At 40.3% G+C, this 20,883-nt stretch overlaps 1 protein-coding gene and 1 pseudogene across 3 annotated transcripts in view; one reads left to right on the forward strand and one right to left on the reverse strand.

The window, feature by feature from the left end:
* Window positions 1–20,883, reverse strand: part of DIAPH3 (diaphanous related formin 3) — a 582,111-nt gene that overhangs the window by 275,297 nt on the left and 285,931 nt on the right. The window lies entirely within an intron of this gene.
* LOC102169191 lies at window positions 1,388–7,964 on the forward strand (annotated as a pseudogene).

Genomic DNA, 20,883 nt, shown 5'->3' on the forward strand with positions numbered 1-20,883 from the left:
TCTTTCAGATGAATGATTCATGGCTAGTAATTAGTATGTGACTATAATGATGTTTTCTTTTGTTTTTGCAAACGAAACACATTAAGTGGATTGCGCCATAAAATTTCAATAATACATAGATGGTCTAACACGAAACAATCGTGTTTCTATACCAGAAAAACAACCATAATTCTTATTATGGACTCAAATGCCCCACTTTTTAGTTGTCTATTTAGAAGATTTAAAATACCAAAGTAGAAAAAGTAGCAACTTGACAAAATTTCCCCAAATTAATTTCAAATTCAACAGCTCAATAATTTAAGCTCCTCCATAAACATACTAAGTAATTTGTATTTATCATTAACTCAAGTCAATCTTTAAATATTAAAAATAAATTTGCTCCAGTGATGAAGCATACAGAAACCAGGACTAAAAGCAACTTCAAGTACAGGGGGAACCTACAGCAAAACACACAAGAGTGACTGCTACCATAAAAAAAAGGAGGCTGTCCTTCAGTATCATAAAAGTATGGTTCACAGCTGAGCTGCACTAGTTACTAGATGGATGTACAAGCTGCCTCAGCAATGAAATGTTAACGACTACTTCTGGAGTTATATGAGAGACAGATAAAACTACTCATTCATTTATATATCGAATTATTTACTGCATATACATCATGTGCCAAAGAATCACATTGAATATAAGATGACAGGGACCTGGTCCAAATGGATGTACTAAAGTAAACAGATAAAGAAAGGCAGAGAAAAGGAGAAACAATAATATAAATCGGTAAGATCATTTTAGGTAAGGATGATTGCTCATGAATATGCAAGGTAACACAGAGAATGGTGGGAGGCATCAGGATGATGAGTCCTGCCACAGGGAAGGGGTATCTGGGCTGAGGCAGAGCGAGCGGCAGGCGTACAGCAAACCTGAGCAGGGAACAGAAAATGAAAGCAGCTGAAACCAGTGGACAAAGAAGGGAGTGGTGATATCTGAAAGTCACTCAGTTGTGTCTGACTCTTCACGACCCCATGGACCTCGAGCCTGCAAGGATCCTCTGACGGTGGGATCCAGGCAAGAACACTGGAGTGGGTACCAGTCCTTTCTCCACAGGATCTTCCCAACCCAGCGATGGAACCCAGGTCTCCTGCATTGGCTAAAAAAACATATACTAGACCATTTTACAAATTGAAATGGACTTAGAAATCATTAGAACAATCAGAGAGAAATTCCCTTTCTGGCCAAAAGTGGAAAAACACGGACTACATTTATCTCCCTTTGCCCCCACACCGAGAGGCAACAGCTTTCAGACACTGACAATGACCAAGAAAGGGGAAACGGGTGCATTCCACGACTGCTCCAGATTACCGTCTGAAAAGGAGCCCGAGGGGAGCCAGGAGGTGTCATGACCGAGACAGAGGTAAGAGCTGGGGATGCCAACGCAGCTGAGTTCTCAGGACAGAGTACCAGACAGGAAACGGTAACGCAGACAGAAAGCTCCAGTGTTCTCAAGAGGTTCCACTTACGTCTTTAACTGTAGTAGACACATCACGTGGGAAACTACTGAAGACCGAGGAAAGAATCAGTCAGAAGCACTGTTGGGAACCGCACCCAGCTCTCAGATAAAGATGAGGATAGTACCTGCTCTCAGGAGGCAAAAGGGAAAAACTCACAATTCATGGAATACTGAATGAGACAGGAAAGTTTAAAGTTACCATAATTCAAATGCTTAACAAGGCTCAGAAAAGATTAAGGATTTTAAGCAGAGACATGAAAGATGTTTTTTTTAAAACTACTTGCACTGAATTGCGACAATAGAAAGCATTGCTATCTGAGCTGACTGAAAAGGAAAAACATCAAATAGCATAAAAGAAAAGATTAGTGAACTGAAATGCATGTCCAAAATGAAAAAAGAGGGAAGAGAATAAAAAGGGCATCAATGAGCTGAGGAAGAACTTTGAGAAGCCTGACATGTATGTAATAATATAATATATATATGCAACGTAAGTTTCAGAAATAGAGGAGAGGAGATATAGAAAAGATATCTGACAAACACAACGGCTAAAAATATGTCAACTTTAAAGGGAACTACAAACCCAGTATCCACAGATCCCATTCAGTGAAACCCAAGGACAAAAACATGAAGAAAACTATATACCGAAACAACATCGCAATCAAATTAATCAAGCGAAGAAGAAATCTTCAAAACAACCAGAGAAAAAGAGAAACATGTACAGAGAAACAGTTATGAGTGATGGCAAATTTCCTGCCCCAATAATTCAAACAAGAAGACAGTGTAGTAACATGTTTAAAACTATGAAAGGAAAAATAATCAACTTGGAATTCCATACTGATGGAAATACTTCAAAATGAGGTAGAAAAGACTTCTACATACATAGAAAAACTGAAAGAATTCATTAGCGCTGGAATAAATGTTATGGCAGTTTTTCATGTGGAAGAAAGATGATTCCAGATGGAAGTCAACATTTACACAAGAGAGAGAGTAATACTGGAGTGTGTAGATAAAAAAGACAACCACTTTGTTGAAAGTAAAAGTCACAACATGTTAAGAGTTTTAAACATAACCCAAGGCAAGATGTGTGATAACAAATGCACAAAGCCCCCAACGGGAGTAAATTATAGTGAGGCTTCATAACACACATTGACTGATATCATATCATTTGAAGGAATTTTAAAATGTATTCTGTAACCCTAATGCAACCACAAATAAAACATAGTAACAAACCAACCAACAGAAAGATAAAGTCATTAAAATACTCAATTCAAGACTAAAATAATACCAAAGAATAGATGAGGAAAATAGAAAATAAATAACAAGATGTGAGATTCAAATCCCACTAGATTAACAACCACATTAAAAGAAAATGACCACTCCACTTAAAAAGGCAAAATCATTACACTAGACTTGAAACAAAAATGCAATATTCAACCAATATGCTGCCTATAACAACAACAGGTTAAAAGGAAAAGGACAAAAAATGACTTCATTGAGTAACAAGGTAAATTTCAGACAGAGTACTTTAAGCTTAGAAGTGACATAATCACATTTATTTTTGTACTAAAAGATCTCTAGCTGCTATGCGCAAAAGGACAGAATGTTCCACATGTGATATAGGAACTTAAACACAACAGATTATCAACAAACGGAAAATACAAGAATATATACAGTTGTGACAGGCTGACCCAGCATTATCACCATTGAGAGTTTCTTGTATCTCAAGCACATTATTCTAAAATGAATACCCACAATTTATTCCTCTTTACATTTATCTTGCTATTGTCATTCATTCACAGTCGAGTTCAGTCACTCAGTCGTGTCTGACTCTTTGTGACCCCATGGACTGTAGCATGCCAGGCCTCCCTGTCCATCACCAACTCCTGGAGTTTACTCAAACTCATGTCCATTGAGTCGGTGATGTCATTCAACCACCTCATCCTCTGCCGTCCACTTTTCTTCCTGTCCTCAATCTTTCTCAGCATCAGGATCTTTTCAAATGAGTCAGTTCTTCGCATCAGGTGGCCAAATTAATGGAGTTTCAGCTTCAACATCAGTCCTTCCAATGAACACCCAGGACTGATCTCCTTTAGAATGGACTGGCTGGATCTACTTGTAGTCCAAGGGACTCTCAAGAGTCTTCTCCAAAACCACAGTGCAAAAGCATCACTCTTAGGCACTCAGCTTTCTTTATAGTCCAACTCTCACATCCATACATCCAGGCTGGAAAAACCACAGCCTTGACTAGATGGACCTTTGTTGGTGAAGTAATACCATTGCTTTCTAATATGCTGCCTAGGTTGGTCATAACTTTTCTTCCAAGGAGTAAGTGTCTTTTAATTTCATGGCCACAGTCACCATCTGCACTAATTTTGGAGCCCCCCAAAATAAAGTCAGCCACTGTTTCCACTGTTTCCCCATCTATTTGCTGTGAAGTGATGGGGCCAGATGCCATGATCTTACTTTTCTTAACATTGAGTTTTAAACCAAGTACATCATGAGAAACACTGGACTGGAAGAAGCACAAGCTGGAATCAAGATTGCCGGGAGAAATATCAAAAACCTCAGATATGCAGATGACACCACCCTTATGGCAGAAAAGTGAAGAAGAACTAAAAAGCCTCTTGATGAAAGTAAAAGAGGAGAGTGAAAAAGTTGGCTTAAAGCTCAACATTCAGAAAAAACATTCAGTGGAAACAGTGTCAGACTTTATTTTTGGGGGCTCCAAAATCACTGCAGATGGTGACTGCAGCCATGAAATTAAAAGATGCTTACTCATTGGAGTGAAAGTTATGACCAACCTAGAGAGCATATTGAAAAGCAGAGATATTACTTTGCCAACAAAGGTCCATCTAGTCAAGGCTATGGCTTTTCCAGTGGTCATGTATGGAAAGAGTTGGACTGTGAAGACAGCTGAGCACCGAAGAATTGATGCTTTCAAACTGTGCTGTTGGAGAAGACTCTTGAGAGTCGCTTAGACTGCAAGGAGATCCAACCAGTCCATCCTAAAGGAGATCAATCCTGGGTGTTCTTTGGAAGGACTGATGCTAAAGCTGAAATTCCAGTACTTTGGCCACCTCATGCAAAGAGATGACTCATTGGAAAAGAATTTGAGGCTGGGAGGGATTGGGGGCAGGAGGAGAAGGGGACCACAAAGGATGAGATGGCTGGATGGCATCACCGACTCGATGGACATGAGTTTGAGTGAACTCTGGGAGTTGGTAATGGACAGGGAGGCCTGGCGTGCTGAAATTCATGGGGTCGCAAAGAGTAGGACACAAGTGAGCCACTGAACTGAACTGAATCACTCTCCTCTTTTACTTTCATCAAGAGGCTCTTTAGTTCTTCTCCACTTTCTGCCATAAGGGTGATGTCATCTGCATATCTGAGGTTATTGCTATTTCTCTCGGCAATCTTGATGCCAGCTTCTGTTTCATCCAGCACAGCCATTTCTCAAGATGTAATCTACATGTAAGTTAAACAGGGTGACAACAGACAGCCTTGACGTACACCTTTCCCGATCTGGAGCCAGTCTGCTGTTCCACGTTCAGTTCTAACTGTTGATTTCTGACCTGCATACAGATTTCTCAGGAGGCAGGTCAGGAGATCTGGTATACCCATCTCTTGAAGAATTTTCCAGAGTTAGTTGTGGTCCACAGATGGTGGTTGCAGCCATGAAATTAAAAGATGCTTACTCCTTGGGAGGAAGGTTATGAACAACTTACACAGCATATTCAAAAGCAGAGACATTACTTTGCCAACAAATGTCTGTCAAGGCTATGGTTTTTCCAGTGATCAGGTATGAATGTGAGAGTTGGACTGTGAGGAAAGCTGAGCGCCAAAGAATTGATGCTTTTGAACTGTGGTGATGGAGAAGACTCTTGAAAGTCCTTTGGACTATAAGGAGATCCAACCAGTCCATTCTAAAGGAGATCAGTCCTGGGTGTTCTTTGGAAGGACTGTTGCTAAAGCTGAAACTCTGGTACTTTGGCCACCTCATGCGAAGAGATGACTCACTGGAAAAGACTCTGATGCTAGGAGGGATTGGGGGCAGGTGGAGACGGGGACGACAGAGGATGAGATGGCTGGATGGCATCACCGACTTGATGGACCTGAGTTTCAGTGAACTCTGGGAGTTGGTGATGGACAGGGAGGCATGGTGTGCTGCAATTCACGGGGTTACAAAGAGTCGGACACGACTGAGTACTGAACTGAACTGACACAGTCAGAGGCTTTGGCATAGTCAAAAGCAGTTGTAGATGTTTATCTGAAACTCTCTTGCTTTTTTGATGGTCCAACTGATGTTGGCAATTTGATCTCTGGTTTGTCCGCCTTTTCTAAATCCTGCTTGAACATCGGAAGCTCACAGTTCACGTGCTGTTGAAGCCTGGCTTGGAGTATTTTGAGCATTATTTTACTAGTGTGTGAGGTGAGTGCAATTGTGCGGTACTTTGAGTATTCTTTGGCCTTGCCTTTCTTTGGGATTGGAATGAAAACTGACCTTTTCCAGTCCTGTAGCCACTGCTGAGTTTTCCAAATTTGCTGGCATATTGAGTGCAGCACTTTCAAGGCATCATCTTTCAGGATTTGAAATAGCTCAACTGGAGTTCCATCACCTCCACTAGCTTTGTTCATAGTGATGCTTCCTAAGGCCCACTTGACTTCACATTCCAGGATGTCTGGTTCTAGGCAAGTGATCACACCATTGTGAATATCTGGGTTGTGAAGATCTTTTTTGTGCAGTTCTTCTGTATATTCTTGCCACCTCTTAATATCTTCTGCTTCTGTTAGGTCCATACCATTTCTGGCCTTGATTGTGCCCATCTCTGCATGAAATGTTCCCTTTGTATCTCTAATTTTCTTGAAGCATTCTCTAGTCTTTTCCATTCTGTTATTTTCCTCCATTTCTTTGCATTGATTGCTGAGGAAGGCTTTCTTATGTCTCTTTGCTGTTCTTTGAAACTCTGCATTCAAATGGGTATATCTTCCCTTTTCTCTTTTGCCTTTCACTTCTCTTCTATTCACAGCTATTTCTAAAGCCTCATTTGACAACCATTTTGCCTTCTTGGACTTCCCTGGTAGTGCAGATGTAAAAGTGTCTGCCTACAATGTGGGAGACCCAGGTTCGATTTCTGGGCCGGAAAGATACCCTGGAGAAGGAATTGGTAATCCACTCCAGTACTCTTGCCTGGGAAATCCTGTGAACGGATGGAGGAGCCAGCTAGGCTACAGTCCATGGGGTCGCAAAGAGTCGGACATGACTTCACTTTCTTTTTCTTTTCTGTAGTTTTGCATTTCTTTTCCTTGGGGATGGCCTTGATCACTGCCTCCTGTAGAATGTCAAGAAACTCCATCTGTAGTTCTTCAGGCACTCTCTCAGATCTAATCATTTGACTCTTTGTCACTTCCACTGTATAATCATAAGGGATTTGATTTAGGTCATACCTGAATGGTCTAGTGCTTTTCCCTACTTTCTCAATTTATGTCTGAATTTGGCAATAAGGAGTTCATGATCTGAGCCACAGTCAGCTCCCGGTCTTGTTTTTGTTGACGGTAAAGAGCTTCTCCATCTTTGGCTGCAAAGAATATGATCAATCTGATTTCAGTGGTGATGTCCATGTGTAGAGTCTTCTCTTCTGTTGTTGGAAGAGGGCTGCTATGACCAGTGCATAAAGCACCTTAGGTATGGCAATCTTAGGTAAGCCTGACTTTCAGAATTTCACTTAACAAAAGAGGGATTCTGAGAAGTCTTTGAAACATCATACTCAAGATGCTAACATTCAAGAGCCACTTTATCTAAATCCTATAAATTCACAATTGGTTAACTTATTACACATTCAAGATTAATCAGAGGTCCAGGTAAAGGTCATAGAGTAAAATGGCAAATTGGAGCTGGATATCAAAAAACAGAACTCAGACTCTTGGATGTAATGGTAGCCAGCTGACCCTTTCATTGCTACCTCCAGAAGCTGACCTCACTGAGAGACACTAAAGTTTGGCATGCACTTCAGGGAGGCAGGGTCAGGGAAGTTGGGGTAAGAGAAAGTGACACAGAAGAAACTGTGCTATAGATTAGTTTATTCAGAAGTAATAAAAGAAGTTTCTTACTCCCCGGCTATCCTGATGGCTGCTCTTAGTTTGGGGCAGGAAGATGGTGGCCACAAAAAAAGATGAAAAAGTCACTGGAGTCAATCAAATCTAGGCTCCAACTGGTTATGAAAAGTGGAAAGTACATGCTGGGGTACAAGTAGCCTCTGAAAATGACCAGACAAAGGCCAGCCTTGAGGAAATCTGAAACAGAGTACTATGCCACGTTGGCCGAAACTGGTGTCCATCACTACGGTGGCAATAGTACTGAACTAGGACAGCATGTGGAAAACACTACTGAGTATGCACACTGGCTACCTCAGATCCAAGTGATTCTGCTATCATCAGACACATGCCAGAACAGACGGGTGAAAAGTAAGCCATGCACAAGTTTTCTTTAAAAAAACTGGCCAGATTTTGTTTTTTTAAAAGAGTAATATTGAGGGCCTTATCCTATAACATTTGCTAAGTCATATTTTAAACTAATAACTCTCCCTAAAATACTCTTAAATGGCTGATTTCTTTAACTATTTTTCCTATGCCATTTTATAAACTTTTGCTCTTTTTCTAATGCTAGAATATTAATGGCAAAGGTGTTTCTGCATTTATTCCAAACAGAAACCCATTAAAAATAACACCTTGCTGCGTTTCTTAGTATTGATTGTTTGCAGTTTTTATTCTGTTTTTACATTAGGACAAATAAAATTCATTCAAGGGCTTCTAAAAATAAATCAATGGCGTTTCTTAAATTCATTCAGGGTTTGGGATCATGTTTCAGCTCAAGCCATTGATTTGGTGGGTGTGTTTTGGGAGCATTCAAATTAAACCGCTGTGATACCTTTTTCATGCAACTCCTCCGCCCTTCAGTAATAAAGTATGTCTATCGCTTTGTCTGCAGATCCCAGAGGGCCAAGTCTGTGATGTGCTTTCAGGCAGCACAGGAGAACTGCATGGTTCTCACTAAGGTGCACCAAGACACAGGGAAGGCTAAAGGCAGGGTTTAGACAAGGGGCATATCTAATTAAAGATTAGGCTACAGTTAAGACCCATGATTAGGAAAAAAGTAGGTAGAAACCTGAATTTTAGGGTGGTTAAAGTTGGTTGGGGGAGTAGTCTTCAACTGGCAAGAGAGGTAATTACTAAAATCAACAGTAGATAGGAATACAGATAGTTCCAGAGGAGGTTATAAAAATCCACCAAGAAATTAAAGGCTAAGAAGAAAAGTAAAACTAGGCCAAAAAAAAAAAAAGTGTAGAGTAATAGAATGAGAACAGAATAGCAAACAGACAACTAAGCAATAAAGGAAAGGCCTGTCATGAAGCTAACCAAACTAGCTTCCTCTTAATTACATTCAAAATATAGAATGCTGCAAAAAATTCTGGCTCAGAAATTAGGAAAAGCATAAATAAAGACAGTGTCACGGAAACTCATAATACAAAGCCGGTAGAACCTTAAATGCTTTCAGAGTGCACTGGCATTCAACTGACCAGAATGACCGGGTGCTGCACTGCGGCTAGCAGTTCCATGGGGAGCTACTTACAAAATAAACACTGAGAGAACAGGACTGAAGACTCTACTTGCCCACAGCACAAAATTTCAGTGCTGCCACACAGCTTTCTACGGGAAGAAACAAACAATGTGACCCCAACGAACAAAACAGCAACAGAATACTAGTCCAGTCAGTTTCAAAATGAAACCACAAACCATGAGAATGCAAACACACTAAAATTTAGACTAAACTGAACAGTAACTTTAATGTCAGCCAATGGTGATCAATAATGGAAGTCATACACACAGAGAATTAGATTTTTCTAGCAGATGGGAATTAGGACAAATATAAAAGTGAAATGATTTGGCACTAGTGATACTGGTGTAAGAAAGTTAATGTTAGCTTTTCACTAAAGAGAAGAAAAACTACTTTGTTCCCTATCAGTCCTTAAATAAATATGTCACCTTGGATATAAAATTGGCATTCTTGGTAAAGAATGAAAAATAGCACTAATAATGGATAGTAGCTGAGTTGAAGGACAGGAAACTTGACCCAATGTTAGAGAAAAGAAAACAATTGCATTTATCCTTTCAAAAAAGCCAAGCCTGGTGTGGAAGATAAGGATGTCTAATGAAACACACAATTCAATAACAAAATAAAAATATAAGCAAAGAAGGAAAAGAACAAATAAACAGCAACAAAAAATTTTTTTAACCAGACAAGTACTATGAAGAACCAAAGGACTGAAACTTCACCACAAACACTCCGTGCTAGGAGCCACAGCGCAAACTAGGCTGAGTAAAACGTAAGCAATTTAGATTCTGAGCATCTAAAGGAGTTTCCAAAGGCTCTTACTCTGGGCCTCAAAGCACCAGTTCCCTGTCAACTCGGGGACAGAAAATGAGGGGAAGTCTTCTCACGCGAAGCGAGTAGTCAGAGAGTAATAAGCCAGACAAGGTAGTTGACATGCCAGCTCCTTAAGGAAGAAGAACATTTATTTCCCTCCCATATGGACTCTGAGTTTCTAAAGAAAAAAATGGTTAGCTTTTAGTTTCTGCAAAGAAAAGCAGAAGCGGGACTAGTTCAAGCAAAACTGCAATGCAGGCTAAAGACTACCTTGAAAAACTTTCCCTTTGCATTCATTTGCCTTTTCCTACCTCTTGTATACATATAAGACTGTGCCAATAGATCAAGAGTCTTGTATCTAGAAGCAAAGAAGTAGAAACAATATACGATATAGAAATGTGCAGTCAGATATCTTGAGTTTGAATCCTTCTCTTCTGTTTGTGAGGTGTGGGATTTCTTGGTTAAATCACATATTCTAAATGAGTTTCAGTTCTTATAAGCCTAACGGACTGTTGTCTCAGAAGGACAGATGCATCAGATACACGTATATAAATATACCTTGTGAACTGTATGTCACTTGCCTGGTGGCTCAGATGGTTAAGAATCTGCCTACAATGTGGGAGACCTGCGTTCTGTCTGTAGATTGGGAAGATCTCCTGGAGAAAGGAATGGCTACCCACTCCAGTATTCTTGCCTGAAGAATTCCATGGACAGAAAAGCCTGGTGGGCTATAATCCATGGGTCGCAAGGAGTCAGACACGAGTGAGCAACTATAACTTGCACTTTCAAATTCAAGTACTGTAACTGTCATGCACTTACCTGAGTGTCCTATAGATGCTAATTTGATACAATACATATGTCATTGACCTGAAACTCCAAAATTAATCTCCATCTTTGTTCCTATTATCCACACTCTCATCTTCTAAGTGTTAACAAGTCTCAGATGCTATATAAAAAAAGCTATCAAACTAAACTAATGTAGAGTACAGTTTTAATCTCCTTCAGCTTTCCTACTGCATGACACGATTTACAGCAGAGGCTAACCTGCTGCTTTATAATATCTGAGGCAGTCAAAATGAATTTGGAGTATTATTTGTTCTTGAGCACACTCTCTATAATAACTATGAAGCTATTATTGTATACAATTGGATGATTTTAATTTCAGGAGATTCCTAAGGTTAAGATCCTCAGTTGGATATACCTAGTCAGAGAGCTAGAGATAGAAAGCTTTTAGCTCATATTTCTGGCTCCAACACATGCAACTAATATGAGATGCTCACCCTAATCAGTTTCTCAGTAATCTCAATTGTTCCCTTGAAAACTGTTCCCATGAACAGAATATAAATGCTCCAGCACCATAACTTACCATGAGATACAGAAGTCATGACAGCTGATCAGAGCTGAGACGGCTCATGAGTCAGTACTGGCCTTCATGCTATACTCCTAACCAATGCCTTTGGCCGCTCTGTGACATTAAATTGTGCATGTTTAAAAGTTAAAGTACAAAAAGACTGGGAGCTCTAAAAAGAATAGTCAAGAGTTGTTAGAAAACAACTGTGAAGTGAATAAAACCCTTGAGAAAGAGTAAGGTATGAGAAGAGAGCAGAGGGAAGACTCTGAGCAAGATACTCACTGCAGTGTAAGAAGAGGTAGAAAAGAGCCAAGGTGGCATCAGAAAGGCAGCACCAGGGAGGGAGAGGAGAGAGCGAGAGAGCACACTCAGCCGATAGGGTGAGGTGCTGATCACAGGTCAAGCGCACACAAGACGAGAGACGAAGGGCGCGTGCTGGACCTGAAACTATGTTGCTGTGCATACCCTAAGAGAGTACTCTTAAGACAGTGATGCGGCAAAAGCACAAACATAAAACATGCTGAAAATAACAGGGTGAGAGAGAAAATTCTAAATGTAAAGTAGAAACCAGCTTTAAAGAAAGTAGGTCCTGAACTGGATCATTACAGATGAAAAGAAAAACATTCAAAATAAACTTATAATGAGGATAACAGCAGCTAACAGAATTGAGCACTCACTATTCATTATTGACTCCAAACATTCACGCGCTCCTTTAATCACTACAATCTAGAGAGATAGGCCCTAAATTCACGCACATTTTATAAAGAGAATTAAACCGAGGGGTATTAATAAACTTACCCAATATTTCAAAGCTAGTAAATGGTAAACTAAGAATTCGAACCCAGGTCTGTCTAATTAGACTAGAAATGCAAAGAAGGATATTTGCAGGAAATCTCAAATACCAAGATGAAGTTGTTTTAACCCAGATTTATGTTTCAGTGTTAGGAACATGCTGCATTCAAGCCTCAGTAAGATAAGCACTAAATGGTTGTAGTTTTTCAGTATTTAAATTAACTATCAAGCATCATGCTACTGCTAAGTTGCCTCAGTCGTGTCCAACTCTGTGTTACCCCATAGACAGAAGCCCACCAGGCTCCCCTGTCCCTGGGATTCTCAAGGCAAGAACACTGGAGTGGGTTGCCATTAGGGAAAGTTATTTATGCATCTATCAGGTATCTATTATGCTTATTACATGCCAGATATTGTTCAAGACACTAGAAATTCACTAACATATGTCTAAGAGAAGGACTCATGTTGTGACCACGACCATTCTTATGATCAACTAATAGACAGGTTAATGGAAGGAATACCATATAGTAAATGAGAAGGTAATGAGTGCTTGGGAGAAAAACAAAGCAGGGAAAAGAAACAGAAGTGATATGAGCAACTGGGCCTGCAATTTCAAACAGGGTGCTCAGAGAAGACCTCCAAAAGTTGACTGAGGAAGAAATATCAAAAGGATATGGGGCAGCAAGCCATCTGGATACATATAGAAAATAAGTCCAAGGAGACCATACAGTCAGCAGGACAGTATGGAGGCCACATGGGTAAAGCTGAGTCAGCCAGAGGAGAGTGACAGAAAATGAGGCACAAAACATCAGGGCCCTGTCACATATGCAGAGACTTGTCACCTACAGCAAAGACTTAGGTTCCTCCTCCAGGGTGGAAGCCAGTGTCAGCTTGCAGGGAGAGACAGAGCGCTCTCCACCTTACGTCACTGCCCGCACAGGTGTGCTCGGTCGTGCCTGACTCTGCGACCCCGCGGCCTGTGGCCACCAGCTCCGCTGTCCACGGCATTTCCCAGACAAGAACACTAGAGTGGGTTGCGATTTCCTTATGTCAATAGCTGTTATGTTAAGAACAGACTGCAGTGAAGATGAGTTGCCATAGATATCACTTCTTAGTATTATCAAATTATTTCACAACATTTTACATTTTGACATGCCTGTAAGATAGAGCATAAACAATACAAAGTACCTTTTGCTAACACATGAAAAAGTGGTTAGACCAATATACATCACAGTTGAAAATTCAAACTTTTTGAGAAATTCACAAGAGTTAGCAACTCAATGAAATAGCATATTGTTCTGATCATGCTGTGTTTTTATTAGCTTTCAAAAATTAAAGAATTGGAGAGTTATTTAACCTAGCTGACATTCTACTAATTTCAGGGGAATATGGGTAACGAATGCTCATAAAAGAATTCACTCAGAGTTCAATTCCACTTATCCTCCCACTCTACAGAGAACACAATTGGTAGTACATGAGTGATTTTTCCCATTAATGGCAGGATTTGATATTACTATTTTGATGTAGATTTGAACTAAATGAATTCAATCCCTTGAATAAACGAGAGTTACTGTATCACAGAATATGTCTGCACACTTCTGGCATTTTAACATTATCTTAGTTCATAATATGGGCACTACACATTTTTTACTATGATATATTAGAAATCATTCCATTTTCCTTCATGAGAGCAAGATCTGCAGGCAAAAGTAGTTTTTTCTTTCTTTTCACAGATACATATTCCATGACCACTGTCCTCATGACCACCACCTTCTTTCCAAAAGTCCCTGATGAATTATATCCCACAAATGCCAAACAGCTCTCTCGCCCTGTCTCATGCTTTGCTTTTGAAACAAACTGCAATAGTGTCATATCAAAAAATCACCTTATACAATTCCCTAGACCAGGGATTGCAATTTTCCTCAGAGAGGTGGTAACCAGCAGCAAAAACAAATAAACCCTTGCAAATGGTGAGTCCCTCTCCAGGGAGAAGACTGAGATAAACAGCCAGGTCTGCATATTTTGCTGTGCCCTCACGGCCTCCTGTGTTACATTTCTGATTCACGCCTTGGGTGATCTCATCTAGTGCCAGGGCTTTAAATCCCACAAGTATGTGACTAGCCCCCAAATTTATGCCTTCAGCCCTGACTTCCAGCTTACATCCCAACTGCTTTCTGCACAGGTCCACTCACACGTCCACAGATGTTTTGAGTGATCTTCCCTCCCTGAGTCTGCTTCTCTCTCGAGTCTTTTCCTATTCTCTGGAAATAGGATCTCCTATCTATCTAATTGTACAGGGCAAGCACCTTGGGGTCATCCTGGACTCTTCTCATTCCCTAAATCCAACCTATCAGATACCCGAGCTTCCCTAATTTTGAAATATTATATGGCCCTTCGTACCATGGACACTGCCCTCAAGCCACAACACTTTCTCACCTTCATCATTGTTATAGCATGTTAACTGGCCATTGGCTTCGATTTATGCTCCTACCCCACCACCTGTTCCTCACACAGCTGCCAGAATAATTAACCTGACCTAAACCTAAAGCACAGACCAGACAACTTCACTTCTCCGTGTAAAGATCTCCAGTGACTTCCTAGCATGACGGCCACGGGCCCCACACCCTGCTGGCGCGGTCCTAGGGCCTCCCTCTCCCCAACTCCTGCTGCTCGCCCTCCACTCGCTCTGCACCAGGCAGGCTTCCCTGTGCCAAACCCCACTGCCCCCAAAGCCCAGCACTCTGTGGCCTGTCTGTGAGCGGTCCCCCGAGCTAGTCACTCCGGTGCTTGCTCAGAGGGGAGAGGCTGTCCCCAGGCATTTGATCACACACACGTACCCACCTCTTACCACCACCTGCTGCAGAGTACTGAGGGTCACCTGAGTCTGCACTTTCATTTCTGTATCTATTGTCACTATATGCGACTACAAATTTAAGACCAACGAGGAGTAAGAGATGTGTTCCCTGCAGCAAACTCAGAATCCAGAACAAGGCCAAGCACACAGGAGGCGTCCAATAAATATTTGCAAATAAATGTACAAATGAGTGAATCACTGCTGAACCAAGAGGACAGGTACTGAAATGAAACACATGAGATAGTGGTTTCATTACCAATATAATCTCAAGGTCTAAATTCATCCATACAAGTCTGGTAATTCAGACCCACGTAAACCAAAAGGCTAGTGGACATGGAGCCACTTTCTCAGAATCATCTAAATGAGAACTCAAAGTAATATCAGAAATGTTCTTAAATATACTCAACCTAACAACAGTGAAGCCATGTTAAGTTCAAACATAGAAAAAGTCTCTAATTTTCTGTGAATTTCAGTATATTTGCCTAAATCAATAAATCTGTTATATACTATTTTATACTACCAAAAATCATGTAAAGAAACATGTAAAGAAAAGGTGTAAATGGCCTTTTAAGAGTTTTATCAACATATACCTCTACCATGTCATATGTAGGCAGAATTAAAAAGAAATCTGTGAGAGAAAAAAATCTTCAGAGAAAATACTAGGATGGGTGAAACAGAAATTTCTCTTACCTGACAAATGATGTTTAACTACTTAAACCTGCAAAATTTCTGTAAGTTTCAATAAAAAGTCAAATGGTGTTGTGATCATTTTGAGTTGGACCACTGACTGAGATGAAAAGCAGAAATCAGATTATAAGGAAAATGACAGCAGTATGACATGTCTGCAGAATTTCAGGCTACAGACCAATGACAACTGAAAGCAAGCTAAATTAATAAGCCTTAAACTAGGTGGAAGAAAAGCCATCTGTGCTAGGGAGCCTATATTAAGTACTGGGTCCTGGCAGAAATGTGTCAAGAAGGTTGCAAAGCAAGGGACAAGAACAAGCGAACAGAGCTGAATGTTCACGATCTTAAGTGAAGCAGAACTTTAAGACTTAACTAGCAATGCACAGAGTTATGACAGTTTATTATTCTAAACAAATATCCTCCTGGATGGTGAAAGATTCGCACATGAGGTTGCCAAAGTGCTGTCTAGAGCACACTGAAATGCGAAGGACCGGGGACAAAGACAGCAACTGAAGACAAACAGAGTTCCTGTTATCCAGGAGGAGAGACTGGAGAGATTTATCACTGACAGACAAGACTGAAGAAGAATTACTAAGGAGAAAAGGAAATAGTAATTACAAGAAGCCAAACGGATAATTAAAAGAACAAACTGATAATTCTGCTGAAACATGAACAATTTTGAATTTGGACATTTGCAAAGCACTCCAAATAATCAACATTTGAATGAAAGAGAGGTGGATATTTTAAGTCTGGGAAAGCGATGACTCAGTGGACATATTCTTTCAGGTTCCACACCAATTCTGGTCAGTCTCTTCTTAAGTTGTTTCAATAAGCTATGATTCTTACACCAAATCAAAATTTCCTCATACCTTTTAAAAAATTCAATTTCTTTTGAGCACCAAAAGCAGCACTGTATAGGGCAGGTACCCGAGTGTTCACAGACTTAAACAGCATGGCCTCATGAGTTAGAGAGGATCAAGAAAAGTCCAACATAGGTGTGGCACCGGGAGAAGAGCAGAATAAGTCTACAAAGTGGCTGAGTCTACAAAGTGGCAAGTGTACAAAGTAGGGGCAGAATCAAATAGGGTGGTTATATTCTGTTTTGAATACAAGTATACATTGAGACTTTTATGCTCAAAATTGTTGGCTACTTGGTATACTTTTAAATTAACCCATTCTTACCAAAGAAATAATTGGCCAGAGACTCATTTTAACAAAAATTAAAATCACCATCTCAAACGTACACAACCTTTTCATTGCAAAATGTGATTTTTTGAAACAATTGTCTGTATAGTACCATAATGATGGATATATGTCATTATCAGTTCAGTTCAGTTCAGTCACTCACTCGAGTTCGACTCTTTGTGACCCCATGAATGGCAGCACACCAGGCCTCCCTGCCCATCACCAACTCCTGGAGTTCACCCAAACTCATGTGCACTGAGTCAGTCATGCCATTCAGCCATCTCATTCTCTGTCATCCACGTCTCCTCCTGCCCCCAATTCCTCCCAGCATCAATGTCTTTTCCAATGAGTCAACCCTTTGCATGAGGTGGCCAAAGTATTGGAGTTTCAGCCTCAGCATCAGTCCTTCCAAAGAACACCCAGGACTGATATATATTTGTCCTATTTCCACTGAACGTACAACACCAAGAATGAACCCTAAGGTGATCGATGGACATTGAGCAATTATGATGTGTTTGTGTAGGTTCATGAAGTATCATAAATGTATCACTCTAGTGAAAGATATTGATAAAGAGGGAGGCAATGCATGTGCATACAGAAAATCTCTGTAACTTGCCCCCAATTTTTCTGTGAACCTGTTTTCTAATAATTGTTGATAATTTCAAAGTATTACAAATTTTTATAGTCAGAAAATAAATTAAAATGTAAAATATCAAAAAGAATTCTTCACTTCATTTTTATTTTACTATTCTTGCTATATATATTTTCCCTGCTTTCTGTTTATCGCTTTCGTTTTTCACATATTCACTTAGCCTGTATGGTATAGCCACCACGTAGCACAAGATGGACCATGGATCAGGAATATAAAGATGAGCATGGTATATTTCAGCCTGTCAAAAATTCCCAAGCATAAATGAAATCTGTGACACACTTATACTTCAGGGAAATAACAACCATCTAGAGATAAGTACCCGGCATTATGATAACAAAGAGGAAGAATCCTGAATTATGCAAGGAATAACAGAGTGCTAGAGAAAAAATTCCAGAGAGCATTTCCCAAAGCAGAGAAGAGGGGCAGCAGGCTGTGGACAGGCCTGGGCATGGGCCCTGAGAACACGGTAAGTGGTCTGGGAGATGAAGCACAGAACAGGCGAGACAAGAAGCAGGAGGAGTGGCTGCGGCTGCTCCTCAAAGACCTAAGGCTGGTGCCTGAGCGGGCAGGAAGGAGAGGCTAATGGAGATGTCTGAGGAAGCACTCAGGGCTGATGAGCATGTTCATTATCTTGATTATGGTGATGGTTTCATAAGTGTACTTATATCAAAATGAATCGAATTCTACAAGTTTTAAATATATGCATTTTACTGTGTACTAATTATACTTCAATGAAGATTTTAGTTAGTTTGTTTTTAAGGGATACTATTTTAAGAATTTTAGACATCCATGTAAAAGTTATAGAGAGCAAGTGAAGTAGCTTAGGGAGTCAGTGAGGGATAGTAAGTGGCATTTCACTCATTCTACAACGTTACAGGATGTTCCACATCATCCAAGGAAAGACTTAATCAACTGCTATTTCCACGTACCTATAAAACCACTAGACCATTGAGGTATGACCTAAAAAAATCCCTTATGATTAAGCAGTGGAAGTGAGAAATAGATTTACCGGACTAGATCTGATAATCAGAGTGCCTGATGAACTATGGACAGAGGTTCATGACACTGTACAGGAGACACGAATCAAGACCATCCCCCCAAAAAAGAAATGCAAAAAAGCAAAATGGCTATCTGAGGAGGGCTTAACAATAGCTGTGAAAAGAAGACAAGCAAAAAGCAAAAGAGAAAAGGAAAGATATTTTCATTTGAATGGAGGGTTCTAAAGAATAGCAAGAAGAGATAAGAAAGCCTTTCTCAGCAATCAATGCAAAGAAATAGAAGAAAATAACAGAATGGGAAAGACTAGAGATCTCGTTAATAAAATCAGAGATACCAAGGGAACATTTCATGCAAAGATGGGCTCGATAAAGGACAGAAATGGTCTGGACCTAACAGAAGCAGAAGATATTAAGAAGAGGTGGCAAGAACAGACAGAAGACGTTCTTCACGACTCAGACAATCACGGTGTGATCACTCACCTAGAGCCAGACATCCTGGAATGTAAAGTGAAGTGGGCCTTAGAAAGCATCACTACAAACAAAGCTAATGGAGGTGATGGGATTCCAGCTGAGCTATTTCAAATCCTGGAAGATGATGCTGTGAAAGTGCTGCACTCAATATGCCAGCAAATTTGGAAAACTCAGCAGTGGCCACAGGGCTGGAAAACATCACTTTTCATTCCAGTCTAAAAGAAAGGCAATGCCAAAGAATGCTCAAACTACCACACAATTGCACTCATCTCACACACTAGTAAAGTGGCGATCAAAATTCTCCAAGCTAGGCTTCAGCAATACGTGAACTGTGAACTTCCAAATGTTCAAGCTGGTTTTAGAAAAGGCAGAGGAACCAAAGATCAAATTGCCAACATCCACTGGATCATTGAAAAAGCAAGAGAGTTTCAGAAAAACATCTATTTCTGCTTTCTTGACTATGCCAAAGCCTTTGACCATGTGGATCACAAGAAACTGCAGAAAATTCTGAAAGAGATGGGAATACCAGATCACCTGACGTGCCTCTCCAGAAACCTATATGTAGGTCAGGAAGCAACAGTTAGAACTGGAGGTAGAACAACACACTGGTTCCAAATAGGAAAAGAAATACATCAAGGCTGTATATTGTCACTTGGCTTATTTAACTTCTATGCAGAGCACATTATGAGAAACACTGGGCTGGAAGAAGCACAAGCTGGAATCAAGATGGCCAGGAGAATTATCAATAACCTCAGATATGCAGATGACATCGCCCTTATGGCAGAAAGTGAAGAGGAACTAGAAAGCCTCTTGATGAAAGTGAAAGTGGAGAGTGAAAAGTTGGCTTAAAGCTCAACATTCAGAAAACTAAGATCACGGTATCTGTTCCCATCACTTCATGGCAAATAGATGGGGAAACAGTGGAAACAGTGTCAGACTTTATTTTTTTGGGTTCCAAAATCACTGCAGATGGTGATTGCAGCCATGAAATTAAAAGATGCTTACTCCTTGGAAGGAAAGTTATGAGCAACCTAGACAGCATATTAAAAAGCAGAGATATTAATTTGCCAACAAAGGTCCATCTAGTCAAGGCTATGGTTTTTCCAGTGGTCATGTATGGACGTGAGAGTTGGACTGTGAAGAAAGCTGAGAGCCGAAAAATTGATGGTTTTGAACTGTGGTGTTGGAAAAGACTCTTGAGAGTCCCTTGGACTGCAAGGAGATCCAACCAGTCCATTCTAAAAGAAATCAGCCCTGGGATTTCTTTGGAGGGAATGATGCTGAGGCTGAAACTCCAATACTTTGGCCACTTCATGCGAAGAGTTGACTCATTGGAAAAGACTCTGATGCTGGGAGGGATTGGGGGCAGGAAGAGAAGGGGACGACAGAGGATGAGATGGCTGGATGGCATCACGGACTCGATGGACATGAGTCTGAGTGAACTCCGGGAGTTGGTGATGAACAGGGAGGCCTGGCGTGCTGCAGTTCATGGGGTCGCAAAGAGTCGAACACGACTGAGCGACTGAACTGAATTATGTACAAAGGACTGAGCTTGTCCTAAAACACAGAACACTCCTTGAGTGAGGAACATGACTCTTCATTTTCATAATCAAACTTCAAAAATGTAGGATACAGAAGACATCGTAAATAAACATGGAAAGACAAGTGAGAGGCAATAAGAAAATCTGTAAATATTTACAAAGGAATAACACATAGGTTATATAGCGAGCTTCTATAAGCTATAAGGAAAGAAAGATAATATAGTAAGAAAGTAAATCCAGGAAAAAATATAAATAACCAATAAATAAATAATAAATTGCATCAATCTCATTCAGTAGCCTGGAAATATAAAGTGAAAAAAAAATCACACGTGAAATAAAAAAGGTCATATTAAGTACTAGTGATGGTGCAAGAAAAAAATCTTCATGTATATTGTTCATAAAAATATAAATTGAGATAATTTCTAGAAGGTTAAC

This window comes from Capra hircus, chromosome 12 (assembly GCF_001704415.2).
Source record: "Capra hircus breed San Clemente chromosome 12, ASM170441v1, whole genome shotgun sequence".
Classification (NCBI taxonomy): domain Eukaryota; kingdom Metazoa; phylum Chordata; class Mammalia; order Artiodactyla; family Bovidae; genus Capra; species Capra hircus.